The sequence below is a fragment of the Centruroides vittatus genome, unplaced genomic scaffold, assembly GCF_030686945.1.
Source record: "Centruroides vittatus isolate TY-2023 unplaced genomic scaffold, ASM3068694v2 contig_579, whole genome shotgun sequence".
NCBI lineage: Eukaryota > Metazoa > Arthropoda > Arachnida > Scorpiones > Buthidae > Centruroides > Centruroides vittatus.
In genome coordinates, this window is record NW_027122347.1 from 314,783 (window position 1) to 330,209 (window position 15,427).

A 15,427-nucleotide genomic window follows, 5' to 3' on the forward strand; every position below is an offset into this window, starting at 1 on the left:
AATTTTACAACGATCCTATATTCCCGGCGTGAGCTCCTCGCTTATCAACCAATTCGCTTAACGACGTAGTTGTCGGAACGGAACTTGGTCGTAAAGTGAGGAGTACCTGTAAATACAATTTTCATTTTATTATACCATATTTATTTATTTTATTTACTTATTGTTTTCGTGCTTTAATTTATTATTTAGGGCATTTAATTGGATTATCTTTACCTTAAATTAATTATTTGCTATTTAAGTTTATCAAAATGGATGTTCTTCAGGGAGTGGATTAATTCACTTTCCATTATTTCTAATGAAAAAAATTGATTTGGACTTCAAACAATTCAGAGTTCTAATAGCCTCCTGGATCAAACTAAATTCAACATACAAGGCATCACCGTATGCAACTGGAAAAAAATAAATTACTAAGAAGTTAGATTAATGACACACCAACAACTGCTGTAAATCATTGGGCTATAAATTGAAAATGATAATTATAAATTACAAATGAATTTGACACTAGAGGGAGGCATTAGGCACCATCTCGTATTAAATTTAATAATTATAATTTTTAATTAAATAATTTTAGATTAAACTGGAAGAAAAGAACTGGCCCGAAGTGGGACTCGAACCCACAACTCCCGCTTACCATGCAGATGGATTGCCAGTTATGCTACCCGGACTTCCGGTCCGATCTCCTCCTCCAGTATATTTAACATTAGGATATAACCATCATTGGTTACTACGGTGATGACTGGGGACACATTCAGCACCTTTGTCCTGTAAACATCCACACAAGGCACTCAGTCAGCCATCGCATACCTGGCAAAGCATAGATATAAATATAAACAACTACACTAAAACACGATGTATTGCAATGACACACCACCAACTGCCGTATATCGTCGGGCTATAATTTGGAAATAATAATTAAGTTTGGTGGTTAAGCCAACATCTTGGTTAAGACTAATAATTTGAAAATAGTTTTTAGTTTAATTAAATGAATTGAGAAAATATTAATCCAGAACAGAACTCAAACCCATTTTATACTGTACAGATGAATATCAATTATACTAGAGCATCCCAGAGCAAGAGTATATCCAGACTATAATCCTAGAGGACAATACCATTTTTTAAAACTCTTTCCATCTTGGGGCACTAAGAAGGCTTTTTTCAAGTCTATCACGGGCAGTTGAGTGGTGAGGGAAGGAGCCCAACACATTTGAGACAGACAATCTCCAAAAATTCCTGAGATTTTTCAACCTGCCCAGATTCAATCTTGGGTCCTCCAGAGTAGTTAACTGGTGCCTTAACCGTCTTGACCATCTGGCCAGCCAAATCTTAAAACAAAGTCAAGGAAAATTGAATTAAATATGTGGGGCATTGAAGAAACCTTACATGGAATCTACCCTTCTACGCCCAGCAATTTGAAAAAAATTATGTATTTAATTTAAAAATAATAATAATTTTATGTACTAATTAGTGGCTGAAAAGCATTTTTGGTTGCTTACTTATCAAGGCAGAAATAGCTAATTTACATTTACATTTCAGATGACTTCTTAATGACCTAATTCGTGAATTAATTTATTTCTCATTGATCATTAACTTTGACACATGCAATTTTGATATATTAGATAATAGTTTAATGTTTGATTAAGTAAGATGTTCAAAATAAATACATGAATACAGGAATATTTCATAAAATGATAAAAATTACAAAATTTTAAATCAGTTTTTATCATATTATTAATAATGATATTATTCCAAATCAATGGAAATATTCATTTATGATGTCAATTCTGAAGTTAATGATAATACACTCAAGTCAATATTGATTGTATTATTTTTCTTAGAAATTTTTAAAGTTGCAAATACTACACAATTAAAGTTTTATATCTGTTGTATAATATCAGTCATTATTGTAGTATAAAATGTAACTAAAACACTATTAATGGTAAAGTTCATTCTAAAACTAATGACCAAATCTATATATATGAGACAAGTTGATGATGATGATGATGATAACAATAATAATCAGCAGCGCAGAGCCCAAACGGTTAGGGGTTGAAAGTTGAAATTTGGTACACAGTTAGGGTACATCACGAGAATGTACACTAAGAAAAGATTTTTTGAAACTCCCCCCACAGGGGAGAGGGAGAGGATTAAGTCTTTCCCTGAAGAGCTCGGCCTCTATTATACTATTTTAGATGTGGTTTTTTGCGTTTTTGATTGCGTTTTAATAGGGTACATACACTAAGAAGGGATCTTTCGAAATTACCCCCGTGGGGGAGAGGTTGTTAACACTTGAAAGTGTTAACAATGAAAGTGTTAACAATGAAAGTGTTAACAGTGGAAGTGTTGCGTAACAATGGAAGTGTTAAGAGAAAGTGGCAAGCAAGATTTACAGGCGCGGATGTAGTGTTTTGCGTTTTTGCGGGAAATCGAACATATTTTTAGACCCATCTAAAAATTCTCCTATTAGTCTGGAAACAGGGGAACCTAATTCTTACATTCTGTGAAAACGGGTAAGATTGGCTATAATGTAATCATCTTAATCTTCGCTATCGTTACTCTTTGCCCGAGCAACGCCGGGCTAATCCGCTAGTTATGTATATTATCTGAACAGATAATATGCATAATTTGGTACTACACTGTTAAAGATTTATATTGTAGAGTGTCAAAAATCTAGACTAATTAGAGCCAGAACTTATCCAAATTTTCAAATATATGTGTAAATTAACATATTAAGTATTGTAAACATGCTGTAATTGACATTTAGCTGTTCTAAGTTCAAGCTAGTATTACACAAGGAATGTAAGAATACTTATAAAAATTTAAAATATAATTTGCAGAATCAAACAAGAAACACACTAATAGCAATCCCAATAAGGAATTACAAATTCTGAATGAATGCTACAACATCAACAATGCAAAGGCTACAGAACATAAACAACAAAGTTGCCATCAGAAGGAATTAATATACATTTTTCAGAAACCAAATCCAGATTTCTGATTCTTCATTGCATTTTAGATTAATTTCATTTCTGGCTCTGTACACTAAAATCTTAACAATTTCGTTAAATATGCAAGTTTCTTACCATCTGCTATAATCGTTAATCAATAGTTTATTTTCAAAACATTAAGATGAATTTCACGAAAAATTATAAATTACTATATTTATTTGATAGCCTAATTTGATATTAGTGATCTGGAGTGAAACCATTTAAATGTTGTATAAATGCTAGAAAGGGACTTAAGAATGGGTAATGCAAAAAATAAAGAAGTATACAGGTTAAGCAGAAAGAGATGAATGGAAAAGAGTGAAAGAGTTGAGAGAGAAATGTTGACTGGGCAAAAAAAAAAAAAAAAAAAAAATTTTTGAAGTGAGAGAAAAACAGTTAATAATAATAAATGTTTAGCAAATACATGGAAATAAATGATCAGGAAGAAAAGAAAGTTATAAATATAAGAGTTGTAATAGGAGTATTGTCAAGGTCTTAAAAGAAAGACTAAATGGAATAATGGTAAAAAAATTTACTTCCCAACCTATATTAAGTTAGACCATGTAAGTGTAGTAGATTAATTACCACACTGATTGGAAACATCTTACATTCATGACCCTCCTTATCTCTCAACTGACTAACCTTTACTCCAGAATGTTATAAATAGATAAATAAAAACCAATAAATGAAGCTTGATTTTCTATTAGTCACCAACTCCAAATTGAATTATTTTTAGGTTATAACAATAGTAATAACAGCAAAAATTTCTAATATCATACTGCTTGTATCTCTGTTGAATTTATTGAAATGAACTTCTTCAACAATTTAGGAATATTAGTTTTTCCTTCAATATCCAGAGATTATCCAGGCTATAATTAAAGGCAAATAAATATTATTTGCCTTTAATTATAGTCTGGATAAGGTACTTTTCGGGATAAGAATAAGGTCTGGAAATTTTTTGACGCTACAAGGTAGCTTCAAAAAGTTCCCAGAATTATGCTGGGTTAGTCAATTAAAGCAATGAAAAAGGGAACATGTAATGCATGTCTTAGCTAAACATGTCAAAAATAGAGAAATATGTTCAAACAAATCCATACTTGCTGGCAAGATGACAACTGTTCCATTCATGTTAGTGAGATGTCATGAAACAGGATTTGGTGAAAATGTCTGTGGAAGAACAACATGCAAATATCAAATTTTGTGTTATTGGGGAATAACCCTCTGAGACCTTGAAGATGCATCAGTCATAAACCTGAGAATGCTCATGGCAGATTCAATTTAGGTAAATTGAATCTGCCATGAAACATTCTCAGGTTTATGACTGACAAAAAATGCTTTCGTGAAGAACGAGAAAGTATCACTGATGATTTTAGAAGTGGTCATCTGTCGACATCAACATCTGAAGAGAAAGTGTTGGTCATATGCGAGATTGTGAAGTCAGACAGACAGCAGTCAATTGAGCAGATTGCCAAGACAGCAGGAATTTCAGTTGGAAGTTGTCATTCCATCCTGCATTATCAATTGAACATGCATGGTGTTTGCCAACATACTGTGCCACCAATGCTCATGATGGACTTCATGCAATTTCTACCTCTTCCTGTGGTTGAAAGATAGATACCATCAAGGGATGCTACTTCAAGAATGCAGATGAGGTTATACAGAGTGAGACATCTGCATTGCAGGCGCTGTCATGAGTTGGCTTCCAAGAATATTTTCAGCAGCTATATCAGCATTGGCAAAAGTGTGTGGTTGTTGAAGGACAACACTTTGAAAGACATGTTGCTAGATTTGTCAATTGTACACATACTTTTGAGTAATAAACCAATTTCAGGAACTTTTTGAAGCTACCTTGTATATATGACAAGTACAGCAACTACTCAACTATTCGTTGAATTAACAAAGATTTCTCAAATTTAAAATTTTTTATTTTTATTAATAGTGTTTCATTATTTTAATAACTATAAAATTATGAAACTTACAAGTTTTATTTAAGTAATATACAATTATTTTAAGTTTTTTACTTATGTTCTAACATAGTCATTAATTACATAACACGAAGAGCCTTGGCCTGAAAAACTATATAGTCAGTGACATTCAATCCTTGGACTTTAGCCAAGGATCAAATCTGACTTTGAGGTTCTATATTGTGATAACTGAATATAAAGATTTCATTATAATTTACATTTGATCGGCCATACAATTAAATTAAGTGAATTTCAAATTCCATAACTTCAAAACTGAATAGTATTTTACAGTACCATAGGTAAACAAAAATTTTAACTCATTTGAATAGATAATTGCGCTAAATATGTGTTAATTGATATATCAAATAAAAAGAGATTAAATTAATACAATAAATCAAATTAATCAATACAATATCAATAAATTAACACACAAAATCATCTAAACAACTTCAATCCATTCGGGCCTTAAGAAATGCATAGAGTTATATCTAAAAACAGATACAGTAGACCCCCCATAACACGCTAGATACGTTCCGTGTTATATGAATTCTGTGTTGTACGAGTCACTTAAATACATGAGCCAATCACAGCCCAGCACGTGTGCAGTTTAGGGGCTACGACTGTTTGAAAGGTTTTCTTCCATAAAATTAATCAATTCTAGATTAATTTGACTCAATATTTCCAAATCACGTATAATTTTTTGAGAATAATCCATATAAACTATGCTATAAACAAAAAATTGTAGGATTACTTACCGAGTGTGCACCGCTCGACGACGCCATTGCTTAAGCTTGTTTTTGTCGCAAAGCGGCTCATTGAACAACTGGCACGTGTTTCCTGATAAGTTATTTTTCTGCGAAAAATTCGCTGACCTTTGGAGACATCATTAATATAAATATAATTTTTATGGCCGTTAAATAATAAATGGTTTTTAGTAAGTCCGCTGCTCGTTTAACGGTTTGTGCAATGTCCACTATTGGTCCATATTCGACCAATCCTGTCGCGACACAAGTCGGCGATGACGTTTTACCGTGTTATACAAGTCTCTTTTAGCATGTTATACGATCACGATTGCAATTTTTTTGCCATGTTATACAAATCCGTGTTATAGGGGTGTCTACTGTATTCAAAAAGAACCAAACAGTTAAGCATATAATTCATCTCATATATAAAGTCATCCACTTACCTACTATTTCACAAGAATATGAATCTGTAAACTGTCTAAATTCTCCAGCCTTTAGAAAAAAATATAAGATTTTAATAGCATGACTATATTTTAAAAATTATTTGAAAAAAAATGAAAGAAAAAATATAAATTTTATTTATATTGATATAATTTTTATGAAGAAAATATACTTTAATAAACATTGATGAAGTTATTACTAAATGAATAAATAAATATGTGTATACTACTGTTGATTCTTGATCTTATGGACCCTGACATAATGGATTTCAAAAACAATGGACCAAATCCGTTGGTTTGAAGGTCCATCTGGAAAGTCTGTCCTAAGTTATTTGTGTTAGGGTTTCTGACTCTTGGTTATTTTTCTGTTCCCGGACTATACAATTTTGATCATAAAAATTCTTTTTTAATTATGTTTATTATATTTGAATACATATTATTGTCATTTTAATATACTTATATGCAAAAAATTAAATTCAAGTTTTAAATTAAAATAAAAAAATTTTAAAGCCAAATGATTGCCCGATTAAATCGAACTATATTAACGATACTGTTAATAATTAAATATTGAGTAATTTGGCACTAGAGGTAAGCATTAAGCACCATCTCTTATTAAATTTAATAATTATAATATTTATTAAATAATTTAGAAAATTCTGAAAGAAAAGAATTGGTCCGGAGCGGGACTCAAACCTCCAACTGCCACTTACCACGTGGAGGTATTTCCAGTTATGTATTCAGACCTCCATCTAATCCTTTGTTTCCAGACATCACTCATTATTTAATTATTAATAGTAGAAGTAATAGCCCAATTTAATCCAGCAATCATTTGGCTTTAATATAACTATCGGGCTTAAGAGATTTATAAATGTATAAAAAATTTTATTTTGAATTAATGAACATTAAGTAAAATTTAAGCATAAACTAAACATAAAAATTAACAAATATGTATATATATATATGTAATTAATTAATTACACAATACAAAAATATATAGAAATTAACCTATAACAAATGCAAACAAAATGTTTATGTTAAATTAATGAATTGACTGATAAGAAGCATAGTTGTGGAAAAGACTCGGAGGAGAAAAATATAATAAATATCCTATTTTATTTTCTGTAGTTTTTAAAACTCAACCTTGTGAGCACTAAAAGCACTCTTTTTTTCTCCCATATACAGTATGGGTTTGGTTAGACCCACAATGAGAATGGCCAGATGGAGCCCAACATATTTGGGACAGACTGCCTGTGAATAATTCCTAGGTTCCTTATATTTACATTTAAATATTATTGTAAGTAAATGATGATAATAATTTTACAGTTTACTTCTGTAGTAATTCTTTAATATCTAGTAAGAGTTTTTTTGTCAAAACACCACCAGTCCGCGAAATTTTTTTCACAAATTTTACCAGTCCGTGGGCCAAAAAAGGTTGAGAAATGCTGGATTAGACAAAGGCCATACTTAAAGGACCAACAGAAACTTCCAGTAGACCAGTGATTTTCAACCGGTGTGCCACGAGTGGATCATAGGTATGCCGCAAAAATTTTATTATAGGTTCAAGTGTGCCACGAGGTAAAAAAGGTTAAAAAACACTCATTTTAACCTTTTTTATCTCGAACCTTTTTTAAGTAGACTATTGAAACAGATGCTTGTAACTTTGGGCATACCAGTGGATCCCTGGATAGTCACAATTGCTCCTTACATCCTTCTAATATAATGAAATTGAAAAATATGAAAAGAGGCATACTGCACATGTTTACAAAATGGCAGATTGTCATGGGTGTAAGAATATCTGTTGTTGCCACTTTTTCGATAAAGATGCAAAAATTAACAATGGTCAAATGACCTTTGGTAAACAGTGAGAGTCTGCTAGGAGTTTGTGAACTACGAAATGTGATGTTCAAGTTTTATACGAAATATAGGTGTTTACTAACCTCATTATCTGAAAAATCTGATTAAACTGGACAATGTAAAATTATAATTAACACATTCAGCATGTTCTATGTTAATAAAACATTGTGTTTAATTATAATTTTTTTTTATCAAACAGCATTTAAAATGAATAGAACTAGCCTATATTATTGCAGCCAGGCATTGGGCCTACTCACAGGACCTTCATTCATCCAAATTATTGTTAAGAATATCAATATGTAACTATTAGTGCACAAAGTGTTCTCTAGGAGCACAACAGTGCAGTTATTGTTTGTCCTCATTAGAAAGTAATGCAGGGTTTGTTTCCCTCAAACATGTGACAGTACTGTTCATCCCTCTTATCATATCTCGTACTAGTATAAAGTTTATTCTGTAGTCGTCATAGAATTTTTGTATATACAATAGACAATTGGCATTATCAGATCAACACACCCTCTGTTAGTCTGTTATATCAAGAAACAACAATGTATCACTTTTAAATATCATAAAATTTTCCTTATTTGATATTCACAATTTCTATCTGATAAACTTGAATGAATTTAAATGATGAAATAATTTTTAATAATGAAAATTAAACAATTACTACTAAAAAATTTGGAAGTATATGATTAATACCTATAAATATACAGTTGGGAAGATAAAAATAATGCAAAGTAAATAATTAATGCTGCAACTATCTTTATATATATTAATGTAAATAACAAAATTTTTGCATATATAAATGAAGAATTATTGGTAAAACAAATGTTAAAGTTTTATTATTCATAATTTAAATATGTAAAATAAGTTTTTCTACATGACATTTTAAGATAATATACAGAACAGCAAAATATCATCTGCTAAAATGTATATAAAGACATTTCAGAGTGTCTTGACCTGTTGATGCACTGATTCAAAAAGCTTCCAAAATATTTCTGAATGATTTTATTTCATAATGGGACTAATCCATTTCTAAAGAATGTAGGTTACTGAAAATGGTAGTTCAAAACTTTCCATACATGTTCATGCAGTTCGTGTCAGGAGAGTTTGCCAATAAATCTATTACGATCCTACCTATTGAAATTCACTACAGCACGACAATATTATCTTCATCGCAGATATCAACAAAAAAAAATAAATAAATAAATGAAATATTAATGACGTACGGATGAAAAATGCTCCGATACATTCCAACAAACATTTGGAATGCTTATTCTTTTTTAACAATAATCAAGTTTTACGCTATCCAAAACATCACAAAATCTTTAAAAACAGAGTATTTTGATGTGATTACTTTTTGAAATTATCTTTTAAACTTCAAATTCTATTCGACCAAATAAAAACTTAGATTTATCCTTATTTCATTTAAAAATATCATATAAATCAATTCCAATTCAAATGTTCAAATTCTCATGCTTTATGTAATATAGAGTCTTGTTTCATAGTCCTTATCGGGAAGTTTGCAAAACAATAATTAAATGTTATAAAAATAATTTTGAACAGATTCTTAAACTTTGTAGATCAAACGAAAAAAATAAAGTCTAGTTTAACATATGAGTTAGATCAATGTTTCTCAAACTTTGAATTTGGTGATGTCTCATACACAATATTTGCCACCCCCTTTACGACAATCCCAATTAATTAAAAGAGAAAAAATATACGATAAGGTTAAAATAAGAAAAAGAAATTGATAGTAACAAGAATGAGAAAACAATGAGAGAATGTCAAAAAAAAATAACAAGCAGAAAATAAAATTACTTGGAGTATAGTATCTTTTTGTAAATAGCTTTGAATTTATGGAAGTCAAGGAACAGCTTGTTTTCGATTTCAGTAGCAGTTTTTGATATTGGTAGAAAAAAGATCTAATTGTTACATTCAGGTGGCAGTAGGGCATATGAACACGAGTTAACGATCTACTGGTAAACGTAGGATGGTGGATGAAGGTATAATGAGCATGGAGAAGGCCGTTAAAATATTTACGTGTATAGATACGATCAAAGTAATCTATATATTGGAATAAGCTGGGTAGGCCAAGATAGATTCGAGCGACATCAGGGGAGTTAGTATATGGCAGATGCAATAGTATGTCGAGGGTAAAAAAAAATTTTGTTTAGCTCTATATTAAGTTTATTTAATGCAGATACAAAAGCCAAAACCCATGTAGGTAATGCATAATCAATTAAAGATTGGAAGTTAGAGAAAAAATAGCATAGAGTGTTTTTTTATTTGAAATGTTTTTAAAATTTTGCCAAAGCATTCCGTGACGAATGGATATCTTTTTGATTGGATTTTTTTTATGTACATTACAAGAAAGTCTGTTATCGAATATGACACCAAGATTGCAATCTCTATTAACAGTTTCTAGGCACTGACTACTAAGAAAAAAATTATTACAGAGAAGGTTTCTAATAAGATTATAAATCATAACTTTTGCTTTGCTAAAATTTATTAAAAGATCTAGTAATTTAAATGACTTGTTTATATAATCAATATCTTTTTGCAGTGTTTGTTAGCAATTATTACCTATTTTTATGTCACATATATATATATATTTAATTTAAATGAGATATTTTAAATTTAAACTACGTCGGTTGTTTTTAATAAAGGTAAATAGGCCTATTATGAGAAGTAATTTTTTTTAATTCTTTCATATGCTTTGTTTTTTTCTCTAAGAACTCGAGGCCCCACCGACACATTTACAGCTCTACAAACTGCAAATTCAAAACCACTGACTATCCTTTATGTAATGGTTCTTAACTGGTGTTCTTTGGATCAGTAGTGTTCCACAATCTTGTTACAAGTGAGCCTCTAAGTTATACAAGCTGAAACTAAGGTCATATTCAAAATCTCGGCATCAATCGAGCGAGATGCTGCCAGAAGCGACATGTCTTCCAACGTTTCTGAGAACACAAATTCTGACTGCTTGGAATATCAGGAATAAAAAACAAGAAAAACGGCAAATCACATGGACTTCCGCGCTACGATAAATTTATTTTTGAACTTATTTAATGAGAACAGTTTAACGAAAAATGAATACTTCAAAAAGAGAAAGAGGAATGAAGACTTTTTTTATTTCCATTGCTGTTTTAAATAACTAAATCAATCCTAAGATTACACTTTAACAACCAAAACAAATTATACGATGTCTTACATAAATATACTAGTATATCAAAATATTCTATTAATGTTCTAACCTAATGTTAATTTATCCAGGGTACATTCATCAACCCAAGTAAGAGCTCTTTTGCATTGGCAGGAATAAAGTGCTATGCCCATTTTTAAAACTTAAGAATGAATTGTTAGCCTTTTTCCAAAATGAAGGTAGAAACACTTTTATAAAATGTCTTAAAAATGATATTTGGTGCATTAACATGGCATACTTAACTGATATTTTTTAATTACTTGAATTGCTTAATACAAATATCCAAGAAAAACATGTAAATGTTTTCCTTGGATATTTGTATTAAGCAATTCAACATTCTGAAAAATGTCAGCATTTGTCAGAATATACCAAATAACTTGTCATCATATACCCTATCATGCAGAATTGCGAACAAATTCTCTATTTTGACTGATTGTAATAAGTTAATCCACAATCTTTCTTAAAATAAAAAGAAATATGAAAATAGTCTTATTTGTTCTTTCTCTTTACTTCATGAACATTTTGGCATGACAAAATCATTTTTTCTTCTTCTTTACAATTCGTCTATTTTAATATTTAATAGAAATTTTAAATAAATTTATAAATCATTATATATTTAATAAAAGATACCAAATATTCAAGATTTTTGTCATAGCAAATCCTGATGTACTATAATAAAAATAACTTAAAATTATTAGCTATCATTTATGTCTATTCACCCAGGAAACACAAACCAAATATATGAATCACAAAAATATATTTTGAATTCCTGATTTGAAGATCCAATAAGATTCTCAAATTTCAAAGAGTATTCATTATATTATAATTTTCAAACTAATATAAAGAATATATTTTAATTAAAATTAAAAAATTGTAATAAAAAACCAACACTTTTATAAACTTTGCAGTTAATGTAACCCTTGGTGCCAAGATGGCGGCTTGTTTCTGATTCCTGCAAGGAAACAGTGGGACGCACGTTCTAACCTAACCTAACAAATTATCATAATTATTAGCAACTAAATTATTAGAATAGATTAGGTTAGAACGTGTGTCCCACTGTTTCCTTGCAGGAATCAGAAACGAGTCGCCATCTTGGCACCAAGGGTTACATTAACCAAATTTTCTTTAATATATATTTTTTATATTAGAGGAAATTAATATCTTCTTAAAATGTTTATAAATTAACTGTATATATAGTTTAATATATCACTTTTTACGTATAGACACCAAGATATTCACAATTCTATTCAAATAGTGAAGTGTAGTAGTAATTCAATATGTTTGTGGAAAGAAGATTTTTCACGCAAATTACACCGGTAACAGGTTCGGTATTTAGTAATTCAATATGCTGACATGTTAAAATGATTTAAATATTAAAGATGGAAAGGAAGTAATATAATATATTGTACTGGCAGAACCAATAACGTTTCTTTTATCATATGCCATTATATTAAAAATAGTACTTTAATACAATTTAAATACAAGAAAATGTATTCTAACTTTATCATACTTTTTATTAAATAATAGAAAAACATAGAAAATTATATTCATACTAATTACAATTTTATTAATTAGTTTCAATACAAAAAAAAAAAATAGATTTTTAATAGTTTGGAATATTTCCCTAAATATGTTTTAATTCGATAATATATATAAAACTTCATTTCAATTGTGTATTTAATAAGACAGATTATCGCAAAATACGTTATGTAAAAACAATTATATTGATGTAAAGCTCTGTAAAATTATTAAAAGTATAACCTAAAAACATTTGACATTCTTATATATTTGAAAAAAGGGAAGATAAGTATTGTTAAGTCAATTACTAATGAAGTATTTTTTGCTTAACCTAATGCTTTCCTAGAGTTTAATTCATTGCTTTTATATTTTATTTTACATTGTTTCATATATTTCATTATAAAAACCAAAACATAATATATCTTTTGATGTATTTATTCTCCATCAATAAACTATTGTACTCATATGACTAATTGACATATATATGTTATCACTACCATTTCTTTGAATAAATTCATAAAATTTTCTAATACACAAATAGTTATTAATTTTATTTAAAAAAATAAAGAAAAAATTCACAAGTTAATTAAAGTGTACGGCTTCAATATTCAAAAATAAAGAAACAATTACGATTTTAAAAAATTGTTAAATCAATGAAATTATTCATAAACATCCTAATCAATTACTTATTCCTATTTGACAATTCATTAATACATCATAGCGTTTACTGTTCATCAAAAATTATCATCTCTATGTAAGTGTAGTTTACTTAACAGGAAAATGTTAAGTCCAGATAACATTAATATTTAGTTACCTGGAAACACAGTTTCTTTCAAACGGTACCCGCATTACTTTCCAATTATAAAACCATCCTACCATGCATATTCAATACAAAACAATGCCTACTTAACAAGCAGACATTGTTTAGTATTGAATATCGAAGCCAAAATATGTAAAAATTTTTGTTTTCGGCAAGAATTAAAGCACGCATTGCCCGGTATAGCAACTTTACGCAAACCCAGATAAGCAAACTAATGGCGTAGCGTGTTTCAAATAAAACGGGCTTATTTAGTCGGCTCGCTCATCCACCTTATTAGAGCTGCTGTACCGGGCAATGTGCCCAATCTTTCACAAGATGCAAAAAGCATTTGTTTCTACTGTAGATAGTATTTCAGCAACCGAATACAGAAGTTAATTAAAAAGTGAACTAAATTAAATAATATCAAAGCAAAATAGTGCAATAATAATTTATTATTTATTGAAATAAAGAAAGTTATCACATAACTGTCAACAGAGAAAGTAACTTTGCATTAATTCTAATTAAACACTGTATGGATTAATCAACCTCATCATCATTAACTTTGTAGGATGAATTGATATCATCATCATCATCATCATCATCATCACCTTGGAATAAATGAACTTGGAAGGACAAAATAGAAAAAAAAAATTATATAAAGTCACATTTAATCATAACGTTAGAAATTAGCAATTATTTACGAAATTAGCGGTTTATTTAAGGTAATATTTACGAGAAAAACTCAAATGTTATTTCTATTTTTAATCTTTTATTCCCATAATAAAGTGGTTTGGTTTGTCTCGAAGTTAAGCCTAAAGACATTTCATATTTTATTCATTAATTTGTAGTTATATATTCGATGACATCTTCGTTTTTAATTAAATTTACGTTTAATAATCTGTATTACACGTTAAATTACGCCAAAGATTAAAGAATTATTACCGAAAAGCGTCTTTCTTCTTCAGCCACGTTTCTCATCAGCTGCTTCTTTTTCAACACAAACAAACAGGTGTGACGTCATTTAAATTCTATTCTCATCTATTACGTGAATGAAAATTTTTATTTATGTAATATTAAAAAAACGCTTCACATTTAGTTCGTGAAGATTAATAATGTTAATTTAATGAAAAATATTTAAATTATTTAAAAGTTAAAATTATATCACGTGACGCTTTTTGTCCTATGATACACGACGTTAAAGCTCGTTGTTATAGGTCCCGTGACTAACCTGTAGTGTTACATATTTAAAAAGCTAATAATTACACTGGAATTTTAAAATATAACTATAATCAATCTAAATTTCTGCACAAATTAAAAATATAAAATTGCAATATTGTTTCGGTCGACAAGCTAATTAAATTTATTAATTCTTGTTTTGCACGATAGATGGTGCATCGATATTTTATCTTGGCGGCTTAAAGAGCCGAATGACGGACGTAGTGAGTGTATCTGTCACCCTGGTAAAGATCCTTTTTTTTTTTTTTTTTTTTTTCTTAACTCTTTTTGCCCTGTGGGCACTAAGAGGGCCTCTTTTAGTAGGCCCATTATGGGTTCGGCCAGGCCCACAATGGGGCGACCGGGTGGTGAGGGACGGGGCACGACATATCCGAACGGAACACCCCCCGAAAAATTCCTGGGGATTTTTCGACCCGTTCGGATTCGATCCTGGGTCCCCCAGAGCGGTAGGCTGCTACCTTGACCGCTCGGCCATCCGGCCGCTGGTAAAGATCCTAGTTCGATTACTGGAAAAATTCTTGGAAATTTATTTAGATGGCTTATATAATAATTTTAAAACTAATTTACTTGGCTGCATAAAATTTTAATTTTTTTTAATTAAAGTACTTTTTGGTCGTGCCTACCAGCAGCCTAGCGGTCTTCTTACCCTGAACACTGGTCGGACGGGCTGGCCACGTGGAGTTTTCC

General features: G+C 30.0%; 1 protein-coding gene across 4 annotated transcripts in view; it reads right to left on the reverse strand.

Moving 5' to 3' along the window:
- The window catches only part of Ype (yippee zinc finger protein), a 41,496-nt gene extending 26,973 nt beyond the window's left edge, over positions 1-14,523 (reverse strand). For all 4 annotated transcript variants that reach the window (XR_010881345.1, XR_010881344.1, XR_010881343.1 and 1 more), the window contains exons 1-2: positions 14,447-14,523; positions 6,135-6,183 (exon numbers count right to left, since the gene is read on the reverse strand). The gene's annotated coding sequence lies outside the window, so the exon portion shown is untranslated. The remainder of the gene's footprint in view (positions 1-6,134; positions 6,184-14,446) is intronic.
- Between the last annotated feature and the right edge of the window lie 904 nt (positions 14,524-15,427).